General features: G+C 44.3%; 1 protein-coding gene and 1 long non-coding RNA gene across 2 annotated transcripts in view; one reads left to right on the top strand and one right to left on the bottom strand.

Annotated features, from left to right (window-relative positions):
* LOC124219901 (uncharacterized) overlaps nt 1-6,101 on the top strand; it is a 119,883-nt gene extending 113,782 nt beyond the window's left edge. Inside the window, exons 6-7 of the long non-coding RNA XR_006883485.2 lie at nt 5,004-5,087; nt 5,356-6,101. This is a non-coding gene — a long non-coding RNA (uncharacterized lncRNA). The remainder of the gene's footprint in view (nt 1-5,003; nt 5,088-5,355) is intronic.
* LOC124219881 (mucin-19) overlaps nt 1-13,811 on the bottom strand; it is a 267,722-nt gene that overhangs the window by 105,734 nt on the left and 148,177 nt on the right. The window lies entirely within an intron of this gene.

The raw sequence follows: 13,811 nt of genomic DNA, 5'->3' as shown, positions 1-13,811 counted from the left end.
TCCATCTCCTTTGCGAATACCGGTCTGAAAGTATGACTTCAATTGTTACCCGAGATAGGATTAACGTTCGGAGAACGAAGTGCTTCGCTGAAGAACTTCCGCTTTACGGTAATGAATGAATAGGATAAACCGATTATCATTCCAAAACCAGGCCTAAGTCTTTCATAAACCTTTATTGTTTCGTACCGTGTCTGTAGCGCTGTTTCACTGAACTTTCTCTTGTACCTTCTGTTCTGCAGAAAACAAACGACGAGAAAAAAAACTCTACCAAGACGTTCCAACACATAAGGGTAGCCATCCTACGGCTTCGACCAAATTTTCGTCAAGGTAAAAACAGTACTTGTCGTATTTTTTATATTTCCTTGAAGCTTGATGATAAGTAAAAAAAAATAGTTTGAGTTACGAGATCAGTCTGTTGTTTTTGTATTAAGCTTTGAAAAATGCTGAATTCTCTGTAAGTTCTGTAAAAACGTAAAGGTGGACGCTGAAATCGCACACACGTAGGGTGAATCTGATTTTAAATTCGAGAAAAGACTCGGTAAGAAGGAGTCCGTAGTCGCTAGCGAATCGTTCTCGAGCCTCTTCGCCCCGATATTGAAGACAGGGTGACTCGACGTGTTCATTTCCATGCGGGATCACACCATTTAGCGGAAACATTTCTTTCCATTCGCTAAAAGCCGAAACGTCAGAGTCTCACCGGCACTAACTTACAATTTGAATAAAAGCAAACACACATAGGTGTGCTTCTGACGTCTAACGGGGAGGCCAACTTTCAATATATTCCAAGCTGAGTGCAGAATCCTCGAACCCTTCGTCGACTCCGCTCACTCGTCCCTCATCCCCCATCGTCCTTTGGCGTAAATGTGGATGAGCGAAAAGCGAGGAATACCGTCGAAGATTAGAGAGCGGTGAATATTAGTTTCTTCGCTTGACCTCTCCACTAACCCGAGGGAAACGAGCCAGTCTCGGGTTGGCAGGGCTGACGAGATAGGGAGGATCATCCACACGTGCAAAGTGCTCCGGAGGAATGGCAGACTTATATTACGCTCGGTCTATATGCGAACCGTGTTTGCCTAATTCCCGTCTATGGATGCTTAGATAATTTTGATATCGGGCGGCTGCATTTAGCGGTTTCCTGCGCTCGAGTCTACCTTCTCTTCGTTATGGAAATTCAGAAGCATCGCCGCGGAACGTGCACCGTGAAAATCCGATGCTTCGTTTACCGGAATATCGAAAGAGCGGAATTTTATTCCTTCCGATCGCGCTTCGTCGAACTGCTTAGCTCGTGAGGCAATTGCACTCTACTCCATCTCTAAAATAGCAAGAAAGATCAAAAGGTGAGTGAGCGATTACTCACTTGTTGATCGATAGTGTGCGCACATGCATTGGTCACTGGACGACACTCACCTGGATCAGAAGATCGTATAAAAATGATCAACGGGCAAAGAGGTATTCACTTAGGTATGCGGGGAATAAGGAATGATTTCAGCGTGTACCAGACGGCGAGCCTGCAGCAACGTTCATCAAGGCAAATTAACCCGCTTCCACGCACTTACTCCGTTCGTACGGAGTCTCGCGTGTGGAAACCGTTATAGCACCGAGCATAATTTAACGCGATACGTTGGGGTTATGCTAACTTGCTTAACGCAACCTCAAATAGACTGGTTACATTACCACGAAATTAGAATGCCACGCGACACTTAATCGCGACTGGCATCCTCGCTTCCGACACTTGTTACTGGATTGAAAAATCATCAGCTGCTTGTTAAAATCTATTATGAAAAAAAAAAAAAAAAACAAGAAATAACTCCAGACCTGATCCTCCCAAGCATCCAGTTCACCCATTCAAAGTTTGATAATGCGATTGGGTAATTGTCACTACGTGTCCTGCGTGACCACGGATTAACTGCGACTATTACGACAGGCGTTAACGTTATTACGCGCGATTGTCTGCCGGTGATTGTGCTGCAGTGTGAACGTACAGTGCGACCGTATACATAATATTGACCCATATTCTCGCTATTTGGGTTAGCGTATTACGCTCTCATGACCAGCGGTAAACGGATAATGGTCGAGTTGTCGCGCCGACCTGAGACGAGGGTTGAGCTCCAGTTGCCGGATAGTTTTTTAAACTGTTTTTAAGGCGGAAGCGAGAAGGTGTTCCGGCTCCTTGTTCTTCTCAGTTCCGGAAATGACGAGCCCATCGTCGTAGAATGGGAACCAAGCAAACGCGGAACGTCTTCCGTCCGTCTTTCCTTGTAATCTACTATCTTCTCCCGGTATCCTAACCTCCAGCTCCTAGGACTTTCGGAATGGAGGTGCGGAACACCACGGGGTACTCCGGGGTGCGCTGGGGCCTATAATCATGCGTCTTGATTAGTGCCCCGTGCTCAGCGCTCAGTGATCATCCTCTAATGCTTCTCTAGCTAGCTCTAGTCCTCACCACCTTCGCGACCAAAACTTACTAATATTATCCCGGACAGGGTGTACCCGGTGGCCTGATTGAAAACCCTCGTACTCCGTCACCCGACACCTCCGTCTTCTGAAATTCGAGTCTTTACGTTCTTTTACTAGTGTAAATGGAAAACGAAACTGTAACTTGAGAATACCTATAACCAGCAATTGTGGCTAGCTCGTGTGACGATGATGAACGATGCTGTTTCGTCCACAGAACTTGGACTGGACTGTGTTCTGGAATTTGGCAATTGCTAATCTTGGAAAGGATACACGACTACGTAGCGATGTACGCACCCGGTAGACGAGACAGGTTCGTACCGTGCCGGGCGGAGACTCGAGCCTAAGGAAACCATAGCGGATTTGAGAGTGTTCTCCTCGAGTCTCGAGATAACGGCTGCAGGTACTAAGACGGTAGAAAATGAGCCATCGCGCGTTGAGCGTGACCGGGAAACGTGTTCGGTGGTTATTATCGACGTATTTCCTGGCGTCCGGTGATCACGCGTGGTGTCGACACCTTCGGAGAGAACGGCCTAGATGGAGAGGCCGAGATACGGGTAATCTTTCCATCAAATTCACACCGTCGAATCGGCGCCAGGCAGGCCCGACTGGCTGTGGGCGTCTCACGCGGTTCAGGAGCATCCGGGGTGGCGGTTAGATAACCGCCGCGGAATGGGATGAATAATGAAGTAAGTCGCGCTCGTCCGGAAGGGCGACCGGGGCCGAACCCGGGACCCCGCAGGCCGCACTAGATCCGCCGAATCCCGGACCCCCAGGACCTCTGGACCCCGCAGACCCCGAGATTAGCCCTGAGTTATGGCGCTAAGATCACATCTAATTGTATCACTACCCCCTTAGTATCTAGACGCCGCGTAACCTGCTTACATTCCCAGCCCAGGCCGCCAGGGAGCTTCCGAACCATTGACCGGGGAGAAACAGCGATTTGCTTAATCTTATACCTGCGTCCACCCGCGCTTCCGTCTTACGGGGTTGGAAGGCACCAGCGGATGCACCTGCGGCCGCCACTGAATTGCTTGTGGTCTTTACCCGCGGTTGGGTCATTCGAAAGAAGTAAATTTTAAGAAGGCGGAGGACGAGGGCATGAAGAGGGAAAGTTAAACCTCTGACTGCGCCGTTATATTGACTCGGTTCATTTATGTACTCGCGTTTTATGACGCCACTAAAGCCCCGGGGGCTCTCAGACCTTGCTGAAGCTTAAAAATAAAGCCCCTTATTCTCATTCGCGGAAGTTCTCTTCTTCAGACGCGGCGATTCCGCGGCCGCGATCAACCCCGCAGGGCGACAAAACACCCCCCCCCCCCCGCCCCTTCCTCCCGCCGGTATACCTAACGGAATTTACGTTGCTTCTGCCATACGTTCGGCTTCCGCAGCTAGTGGTAGTCGTAAAATCACTCGCGCGGTTCCCGCCGGCACGTTGCGGACTAGCTACTCGATTGTGCTGGGGGTAGGGTTACCGTTTCCGTGGATCTGTACACCGCTATCTGCGCCTCAACGAGGATAGAATCGCGGACTCGCATGGGTGGCGGATAGAGCGAGAGGAGGAGACGCCGGCAGGGTGACTGAAGATATTTAGGTAAATGGGTTAGAAGCTATCGCTGTGTATTTCCGCGCCATGTAACTCGCGGGGATATACGTAGTTTGGGCTGGTTTAAGCCGAATGCACAACGAGTAGCAGCGCCAAATTGGTACCCGAACGAATATCTTTCGCAGAGCGGGGGGGTTGAAAGTTTTCATTTTATGGGATTGCCTTCGGTTTACGCTATGGGGATAAGATGCCTTCTGGCTTATCCTGTTTTTCAGGTTTATAATTTTTCCCCATTATTTTCACCATCGAGAATTTACTCGGGCTTGATATCTCTACTGATACACATGGATAAATGTACAAATTTTCCGAGGCGCAAGTTAGTTAAAATCGGCCGATCCTTACGATTGATTCGAGAAGAAAAATAGCGAGGAGGATAGCTGCGACACTTTTTTGTGGAAATAAATTAAAAGAGCGAAGATTGATAATTGATTGAAGATTGCTTCTATTACCGGAACGATTTGAGGATAGAAGAAGGTACCGTAACGGAAGGAAAAATCAAACCACGTTCGAAACAGCAGACATAAAAAACTGGATGGAAACAATCTTAGAAACGAAAATGAGGATTCTATCCACGAGTATAAAAATACTTATATTAGGCGGGTGAACTATATCTTAAGAAATACAAATACGTCACGCTGAATAGAAAAATTAAGAGCATAACGTAAAACTAGGGAGATGTGCTATAAATTGCGGGCCCATAGATTTCCGAATATCATAGCTGGGTGCGTGTGCTGATCGTGAGTCTATTACTGAAATCGATTCGCATAATAGAGCTGAAAGATTTCCTCGGTACTACAAAAGTTCTTGGTGAATGAAACAGTAATGTTGTGATAGTATGTATGCAATTGGTAAAACATGACGTTTTGCTCCTCATTCCAGCAATTTTGTGTTGAAATTAGCCAAAGAATAAAAATAAATAACCGCTTGATTAATTCTGTTACAGGACGCTGTTGAGGCACAAAACTAGATACAACAAGAGACACGGGCAAACTTCTTTCGACCTGTGCAGAAACCGGCATAGTTTAAGGTAACGCGAAATTTGATTGTTTAATGCATTAGATGAATCAATGAAATTTTGCAATAGAAAATAAATTGTCATAGTTGCTTACTTAGATTCCAAGTGGTCTATTGAAACATCGTACCTATTCGACAGTGATACTGGCAATAAAGTTTTTTTGCATCAAAGATCACGAAAAAGTTAGGCTACCCCTTTGGATTTTGTCGTCCAAATTTTAACGACTTTAAAAAAGTATTTAAATAATTCTTTGATGCACTATATCGGCGTGATTTTGCAGGAGGAATCGATTACGCGCAGTCCAAATAAGCTGCGAGCACCGGATCAAGAGTAGCAGCCGGAACTCGACGGAAGCCCTTCATATTTCCTCAGGAGTTGATTCTTCGATGTTTAAGACGTCTTATTTTGAGTTCCACAAGGACCAATTGGTCTAATCGAGGTCCAATAAAACAATTTGGATATAAAAACTCATCTAATTTAGAAAACTCGAAAAGAAGGCACGTTAACCCCTTTAGATTTTGTCGATCGGAAATTGGTCGATTTCAAATACTGCAGGGATCCATTTGTTGCGGAACTAAATCGACATAATTGTGCGAGAGGAATCGATTGCGCGCAGTCTCAACTCATTACGAACGTATGGAAAGTTTGAGCTGAAACGAATATAATTTGCACACGGTTTCCGAAGAGGTATAAGAAAAATATAAAGTTGTGAGGTACAAAGTTTCGGTCTCACAATCAGTTCAAGATCAGTTTATTCAATATGCCTTAGTTTTCGAACAAGTATTCAAGTATCAGTGTGTGGTAATTTAATACGTTGCCAATGATATTGAAGTGGGAGACAGAAGGTAGTGTAGAAATATGATTAACATAATATATCTTATAATGATACTAGATGAAAGGTGTGAAACGTATATTTTCTTAAGCAATACTGCCTACAGTTGAATTTGAACGTAGCTTAAGTTTTGGCTTGTACACAGACCATGTGCGACTGAACGCTGCAGAATATGTATGATATTGTATTGTCACTATTTCATATGACCTGGATTAAATACATAGAAAAACTATTTTCTCCGTGTTTTCTGTGAATTTCCTGAGCTGTTGATGATTTTCTGCAACAGATGTCTTCTTCGAATTACTGTGGATCCGATAAGGCAGGAAAAGGAAATATAAATTGATTCTCAGACAAAAGGTTTCACGCTAAAAGAAAAAGTGAGGATCACCACTTTGGATCTTGTATTCAAAATTTTAGCGATTTCGAAGAGTGCGAAAGGAAATTCTGTGATGCACTGTATCGGTGTATTTTTTCGGAAGCAATCAAATGAAGCGCAGTACCAATACGCTGCGAGCAACCGGTCAAAAGTTACAGGCGGAAAACCGGAACCTGAGTTTTTCATATTTTTCAGCTGGTGATCTTTTCGTCGTCGTTTCTTTCCTGTTGGTTTCACACTCTTTCCGCGGCGTTTTCTGAGTTTCTGGGGGTCCAATAAGTCAGAAAAGGGTCGCACGAATCGAATCTAGGGCCAAAATTTTTTGGTCGGAAAACGAAAAAAAAGTAAGGCCCCTTTGTATTTTTGGCGAAAATTTTCGCGATTTTGAAAAGTGCTGGAATAAATTCTTTCTGACACTCGTCCGACGTAATTTTGCGAGAGAAATCGATTGGGCGCAGTCCCAGGACGCTGCGATCAACGCATCAGAAGTTACAGCCAAAAAACGAGAACCTGTATTTTTGACACTTTTCAGCAGGTGCTTTTTCCTCCGTAGTTTCTCTCCTGTTGGTCCCACGCACTTTTCGCTGCGTTTTCTGAGTTCCTGGGGGTCCAATTGGTCGGAAAAGGGCCATACAAATCGATTCTAAGACGGAAAATTTTTCGGTCAAAAAAAAAGGAAGGTTAACCCCTTTGTATTGTTGGCGAAAATTTTCGCGATTTTGAAAAGTGCTGGAATAAATTCTTTCCGACACTAATCCGACGTAATTTCGCGAGAGAAATCGATTGGGCGCAGTCCCAGGACGCTGCGATCAACGCATCAGAAGTTACAGCCAAAAAACGAGAACCCGTATTTTTGACACTTTTCAGCAGGTGCTTTTTCCTCCGTAGTTTCTCTCCTGTTGGTCCCACGCACTTTTCGCTGCGTTTTCTGAGTTCCTGGGGGTCCAATTGGTCGGAAAAGGGCCATACAAATCGATTCTAAGACGGAAAATTTTTCGGTCAAAAAAAAAGGAAGGTTAACCCCTTTGTATTGTTGGCGAAAATTTTCGCGATTTTGAAAAGTGCTGGAATAAATTCTTTCCGACACTAATCCGACGTAATTTCGCGAGAGAAATCGATTGGGCGCAGTCCCAGGACGCTGCGATCAACGCATCAGAAGTTACAGCCAAAAAACGAGAACCCGTATTTTTGACACTTTTCAGCAGGTGCTTTTTCCTCCGTAGTTTCTCTCCTGTTGGTCCCACGCACTTTTCGCTGCGTTTTCTGAGTTCCTGGGGGTCCAATTGGTCGGGAAAGGGTCATACAAATCGATTCTGAGACGGAAAATTTTTCGGTCAAAAAAAAAGGAAGGTTAACCCCTTTGTATTTTTGGCGAAAATTTTCGCGATTTTGAAAAGTGCTGGAATAAATTCTTTCTGACACTAATCCGACGTAATTTTGCGAGAGAAATCGATTGGGCGCAGTCCCAGGACGCTGCTATCAACGCATCAGAAGTTACAGCCAAAAAACGAGAACCTGTATTTTTGACACTTTCCAGCAGGTGCTTTTTCCTCCGTAGTTTCTCTCCTGTTGGTCCCACGCACTTTTCGCTGCGTTTTCTGAGTTCCTGGGGGTCCAATTGGTCGGAAAAGGGTCATACAAATCGATTCCAAGTCGGAAAATTTTTCGGTCAAAAAAAAAGGAAGGTTAACCCCTTTGTATTTTTGGCGAAAATTTTCGCGATTTTGAATGGTGCTGGAATAAATTCTTTCTGACACTAATCCGACATAATTTTGCGAGAGAAATCGATTGTGCGCAGTCCCAGGACGCTGCGATCAACGCATCAGAAGTTACAGCCAAAAAACGAGAACCCGTATTTTTGACACTTTTCAGCAGGTGCTTTTTCCTCCGTAGTTTCTCTCCTGTTAGTCCCACGCACTTTTCGCTGCGTTTTCTGAGTTCCTGGGGGTCCAATTGGTCGGAAAAGGGTCATACAAATCGATTCCAAGACGGAAAATTTTTCGGTCAAAAAAAAAGGAAGGTTAACCCCTTTGTATTTTTGGCGAAAATTTTCGCGATTCTGAATAGAGCTGGAATAAATTCTTTCTGACACTAATCCGACGTAATTTTGCGAGAGAAATCGATTGGGCGCAGTCCCAGGACGCTGCGATCAACGCATCAGAAGTTACAGCCAAAAAACGAGAACCTGTATTTTTGACACTTTTCAGCAGGCGCTTTTTCCTCCGAAGTTTCTCTCCTGTTGGTCCCACGCACTTTTCGCTGCGTTTTCTGAGTTCCTGGGGGTCCAATTGGTCGGGAAAGGGCCATACAAATCGATTCTTAGACGGCAAATTTTTCGGTCAAAAAAAAAGGAAGGTTAACCCCTTTGTATTTTTAGCGAAAATTTTCGCGATTTTGAAAAGTGCTGGAATAAATTCTTTCTGACACTGATTCGACGTAATTTTGCGAGAGAAATCGATTAGGCGCAGTCCCAGGACGCTGCGATCAACGCATCAGAAGTTACAGCCAAAAAACGAGAACCTGTATTTTTGACACTTTCCAGCAGGTGCTTTTTCCTCCGTAGTTTCTCTCCTGTTGGTCCCACGCACTTTTCGCTGCGTTTTCTGAGTTCCTGGGGGTCCAATTGGTCGGAAAAGGGTCATACAAATCGATTCCAAGACGGAAAATTTTTCGGTCAAAAAAAAAGGAAGGTTAACCCCTTTGTATTTTTGGCGAAAATTTTCGCGATTTTGAATAGTGCTGGAATAAATTCTTTCTGACATTAATCCGACGTAATTTTGCGAGAAAAATCGATTGGGCGCAGTCCCAGGACGCTGCGATCAACGCACCAGAAGTTACAGCCAAAAAACGAGAACCTGTATTTTTGACACTTTTCAGCAGGTGCTTTTTCCTCCGTAGTTTCTCTCCTGTTGGTCCCACGCACTTTTCGCTGCGTTTTCTGAGTTCCTGGGGGTCCAATTGGTCGGGAAAGGGCCATACAAATCGATTCTTAGACGGCAAATTTTTCGGTCAAAAAAAAAGGAAGGTTAACCCCTTTGTATTTTTGGCGAAAATTTTCGCGATTCTGAATAGTGCTGGAATAAATTCTTTCTGACACTAATCCGACGTAATTTTGTGAGAGAAATCGATTGGGCGCAGTCCCAGGACGCTGCGATCAACGCATCAGAAGTTACAGCCAAAAAACGAGAACCTGTATTTTTGACACTTTTCAGCAGGTGCTTTTTCCTCCGTAGTTTCTCTCCTGTTGGTCCCACGCACTTTCCGCTGCGTTCTCTGAGTTCCTGGGGGTCCAATTGGTCGGAAAAGGGTCATACAAATCGATTCCAAGACGGAAAATTTTCCGGTCAAAAAAAAAGGAAGGTTAACCCCTTTGTATTGTTGGCGAAAATTTTCGCGATTTTGAAAAGTGCTGGAATAAATTCTTTCCGACACTCATCCGACGTAATTTTGCGAGAGAAATCGATTGGGCGCAGTCCCAGGACGCTGCGATCAACGCACCAGAAGTTACAGCCAAAAAACGAGAACCTGTAGTTTTGACACTTTTTGGCAGGTGCTTTTTCCTCCGTAGTTTCTCTCCTGTTGGTCCCACGCACTTTTCGCTGCGTTTTCTGAGTTCCTGGGGGTCCAATTGGTCGGGAAAGGGCCATACAAATCGATTCTTAGACGGCAAATTTTTCGGTCAAAAAAAAAGGAAGGTTAACCCCTTTGTATTTTTGGCGAAAATTTTCGCGATTCTGAATAGTGCTGGAATAAATTCTTTCTGACACTAATCCGACGTAATTTTGTGAGAGAAATCGATTGGGCGCAGTCCCAGGACGCTGCGATCAACGCATCAGAAGTTACAGCCAAAGAACGAGAACCTGTAGTTTTGACACTTTTTGGCAGGTGCTTTTTCCTCCGTAGTTTCTCTCCTGTTGGTCCCACGCACTTTTCGCTGCGTTTTCTGAGTTCCTGGGGGTCCAATTGTTCGGGAAAGGGTCATACAAATCGATTCTAAGACGCAAAATTTTTCGGTCAAAAAAAAAGGAAGGTTAACCCCTTTGTATTTTTGGCAAAAATTTTCGCGATCTGAAAAGTGCTGGAATAAATTCTTTCTGACACTAATCCGACGTAATTTTGCGAGAGAAATTGATTGGGCGCAGTCCCAGGACGCTGCGATCAACGCACCAGAAGTTACAGCCAAAAAACGAGAACCTGTATTTTTGACACTTTTCAGCAGGTGCTTTTTCCTCCGTAGTTTATTCTCCTGTTGGTCCCACGCACTTTTCGCTGCGTTTTCTAAGTTCCTGGGGGTCCAATTGGTCGGGAAAGGGTCATACAAATCGATTCTGAGACGGAAAATTTTTCGGTCAAAAAAAAAGGAAGGTTAACCCCTTTGTATTTATGGCGAAAATTTTCGCGATTTTGAAAAGTGCTGGAATAAATTCTTTCTGACACTAATCCGACGTAATTTTGCGAGAGAAATTGATTGGGCGCAGTCCCAGGACGCTGCGATCAACGCATCAGAAGTTACAGCCAAAAAACGAGAACCTGTATTTTTGGCACTTTTCAGCAGGTGCTTTTTCCTCCGTAGTTTCTCTCCTGTTGGTCCCACGCACTTTTCGCTGCGTTTTCTGAGTTCCTGGGGGTCCAATTGGTCGGAAAAGGGTCATACAAATCGATTCCAAGACGGAAAATTTTTCGGTCAAAAAAAAAGGAAGGTTAACCCCTTTGTATTTTTGGCGAAAATTTTCGCGATTCTGAATAGTGCTGGAATAAATTCTTTCTGACACTAATCCGACGTAATTTTGCGAGAGAAATCGATTGGGCGCAGTCCCAGGACGCTGCGATCAACGCATCAGAAGTTACAGCCAAAAAACGAGAACCTGTATTTTTGACACTTTTCAGCAGGTGCTTTTTCCACCGTAGTTTCTCTCCTGTTGATCCCACGCTTTTTTCGCTGCGTTTTCTGAGTTCCTGGGGGTCCAATTGGTCGGGAAAGGGCCATACAAATCGATTCTTAGACGGCAAATTTTTCGGTCAAAAAAAAAGGAAGGTTAACCCCTTTGTATTTTTAGCGAAAATTTTCGCGATTTTGAAAAGTGCTGGAATAAATTCTTTCTGACACTGATTCGACGTAATTTTGCGAGAGAAATCGATTAGGCGCAGTCCCAGGACGCTGCGATCAACGCATCAGAAGTTACAGCCAAAAAACGAGAACCTGTATTTTTGACACTTTTCAGCAGGTGCTTTTTCCACCGTAGTTTCTCTCCTGTTGATCCCACGCTTTTTTCGCTGCGTTTTCTGAGTTCCTGGGGGTCCAATTGGTCGGGAAAGGGCCATACAAATCGATTCTGAGACGGAAAAATTTTCGGTCAAAAAAAAAGGAAGGTTAACCCCTTTGTATTTTTGACAAAAATTTTCGCGATTTTGAATAGTGCTGGAATAAATTCTTTCTGACACTAATCCGACGTAATTTTGTGAGAGAAATCGATTGGGCGCAGTCCCAGGACGCTGCGATCAACGCATCAGAAGTTACAGCCAAAAAACGAGAACCTGTATTTTTGACACTTTTCAGCAGGCGCTTTTTCCTCCGTAGTTTCTCTCTTGTTGGTCCCACGCACTTTTCGCTGCGTTTTCTGAGTTCCTGGGGGTCCAATTGGTCGGAAAAGGGTCATACAAATCGATTCCAAGACGGAAAATTTTTCGGTCAAAAAAAAAGGAAGGTTAACCCCTTTGTATTTTTGGCGAAAATTTTCGCGATTCTGAATAGTGCTGGAATAAATTCTTTCTGACACTAATCCGACGTAATTTTGCGAGAGAAATCGATTGGGCGCAGTCCCAGGACGCTGCGATCAACGCATCAGAAGTTACAGCCAAAAAACGAGAACCTGTATTTTTGACACTTTTCAGCAGGTGCTTTTTCCACCGTAGTTTCTCTCCTGTTGATCCCACGCTTTTTTCGCTGCGTTTTCTGAGTTCCTGGGGGTCCAATTGGTCGGGAAAGGGCCATACAAATCGATTCTGAGACGGAAAATTTTTCGGTCAAAAAAAAAGGAAGGTTAACCCCTTTGTATTTTTGGCGAAAATTTTCGCGATTCTGAATAGTGCTGGAATAAATTCTTTCTGACACTAATCCGACGTAATTTTGCGAGAGAAATCGATTGGGCGCAGTCCCAGGACGCTGCGATCAACGCATCAGAAGTTACAGCCAAAAAACGAGAACCTGTATTTTTGACACTTTTCAGCAGGTGCTTTTTCCACCGTAGTTTCTCTCCTGTTGATCCCACGCTTTTTTCGCTGCGTTTTCTGAGTTCCTGGGGGTCCAATTGGTCGGGAAAGGGCCATACAAATCGATTCTGAGACGGAAAAATTTTCGGTCAAAAAAAAAGGAAGGTTAACCCCTTTGTATTTTTGACAAAAATTTTCGCGATTTTGAATAGTGCTGGAATAAATTCTTTCTGACACTAATCCGACGTAATTTTGTGAGAGAAATCGATTGGGCGCAGTCCCAGGACGCTGCGATCAACGCATCAGAAGTTACAGCCAAAAAACGAGAACCTGTATTTTTGACACTTTTCAGCAGGCGCTTTTTCCTCCGTAGTTTCTCTCTTGTTGGTCCCACGCACTTTTCGCTGCGTTTTCTGAGTTCCTGGGGGTCCAATTGGTCGGGAAAGGGCCATACAAATCGATTCTTAGACGGCAAATTTTTCGGTCAAAAAAAAAGGAAGGTTAACCCCTTTGTATTTTTAGCGAAAATTTTCGCGATTTTGAAAAGTGCTGGAATAAATTCTTTCTGACACTGATTCGACGTAATTTTGCGAGAGAAATCGATTAGGCGCAGTCCCAGGACGCTGCGATCAACGCATCAGAAGTTACAGCCAAAAAACGAGAACCTGTATTTTTGACACTTTCCAGCAGGTGCTTTTTCCTCCGTAGTTTCTTTCCTGTTGGTCCCACGCACTTTTCGCTGCGTTTTCTGAGTTCCTGGGGGTCCAATTGGTCGGAAAAGGGTCATACAAATCGATTCCAAGACGGAAAATTTTTCGGTCAAAAAAAAAGGAAGGTTAACCCCTTTGTATTTTTGGCGAAAATTTTCGCGATTTTGAATAGTGCTGGAATAAATTCTTTCTGACATTAATCCGACGTAATTTTGCGAGAAAAATCGATTGGGCGCAGTCCCAGGACGCTGCGATCAACGCATCAGAAGTTACAGCCAAAAAACGAGAACCTGTATATTTGACACTTTTCAGCAGGTGCTTTTTCCTCCGTAGTTTCTCTCCTGTTGGTCCCACGCACTTTTCGCTGCGTTTTCTGAGTTCCTGGGGGTCCAATTGGTCGGGAAAGGGCCATACAAATCGATTCTTAGACGGCAAATTTTTCGGTCAAAAAAAAAGGAAGGTTAACCCCTTTGTATTTTTGGCGAAAATTTTCGCGATTCTGAATAGTGCTGGAATAAATTCTTTCTGACACTAATCCGACGTAATTTTGTGAGAGAAATCGATTGGGCGCAGTCCCAGGACGCTGCGATCAACGCATCAGAAGTTAC

The sequence above is a fragment of the Neodiprion pinetum genome, chromosome 5, assembly GCF_021155775.2.
Source record: "Neodiprion pinetum isolate iyNeoPine1 chromosome 5, iyNeoPine1.2, whole genome shotgun sequence".
Taxonomy (NCBI): Eukaryota; Metazoa; Arthropoda; class Insecta; order Hymenoptera; family Diprionidae; genus Neodiprion; species Neodiprion pinetum.
This window is presented reverse-complemented; position numbering and strand designations above follow the sequence as displayed.